This window comes from Ovis aries, chromosome X, assembly GCF_016772045.2.
Source record: "Ovis aries strain OAR_USU_Benz2616 breed Rambouillet chromosome X, ARS-UI_Ramb_v3.0, whole genome shotgun sequence".
NCBI lineage: Eukaryota > Metazoa > Chordata > Mammalia > Artiodactyla > Bovidae > Ovis > Ovis aries.
Genome location: NC_056080.1, coordinates 105,085,826 through 105,086,738, shown reverse-complemented (window position 1 = coordinate 105,086,738; position 913 = coordinate 105,085,826). Strand labels below are relative to the sequence as shown.

The 913-nt window shown below is 45.1% G+C and overlaps 1 non-coding gene across 1 annotated transcript; it reads left to right on the top strand.

The window, feature by feature from the left end:
- Positions 1–363: 363 nt before the first annotated feature.
- Positions 364–436, top strand: TRNAG-CCC (transfer RNA glycine (anticodon CCC)). The gene has a single exon. It is a non-coding gene; the product is annotated as a tRNA-Gly (tRNA).
- Positions 437–913: the final 477 nt, after the last annotated feature.

Genomic DNA, 913 nt, shown 5'->3' with positions numbered 1-913 from the left:
GACGAAAGATGCAAGCTATTGAGAAGCTGTGATGTGCCACACACACGTGTGGGCACTGGACATTACACAGTGAACAAAACAGGCAAGAGTGCTCTCCCATAGAGTATGCATTCTATGTGGGTAGGCAAAGGTACAGGTCAACAAGATGGTTAGAGATGGTGATCAGTGTTGTGAAGGAAATAAGCAGGGGTGAATGAGCCTCAGTGTCCTCATTTGTAAAATGGGGCCAGTGTTAACATCTACCTCTCTGGATCATTGTAAATGCTTGATTCATGGAAAGTCTTCAACAAATATGGACTTTCATGATTATTTCTCCTTCCTTCTTCCATGGAAATAAGGCAAGAAAGTGGCTTCCTGGGGACTTCCCTGGTGGTCCAGTGGCTAAGACTCTGCACTCCCAATGCAGAGGGCCCAGGTTTGACCCCTGGTCAGGGAACTAGATCTCACAAGCCACAACTAAAAAATCCTGAATGCCACAATGAAGCTTGAAGACCCTGAATGCTACAACTAAGACCCTGCATAGCCAAATAAATAAATAAATCAAAGAAAGTGGCTTCCTTGTGTGCTTTGTAAGAGTGGAAAAAAGAGAGAACTACATGAGGAAAGAGGCCTCTTTCCTAAGCAGATATGAGGTAAGCAGGTCCATGCCACCTGATTATTTTGCTGATCAATACTTGGAGCCAGGAATTTGAAATATTACAAACAAAAAAGAACTTGTCATTACACCAGTCATTACACTTGCCATTACACCATTTCAGTGCACCCCTCACACATGAAGATATCCACTGAAAAGCCAGCCTCAGGTGAATGGTTCTGGCCTTAGGATCTCCCTTCCTCTCTCCCTCCTAGTCATTGCCCAGGGTGACCTGATCCAGGGATGGAGCTGGTCTGGATGATGGAACCCAGCAAGCCT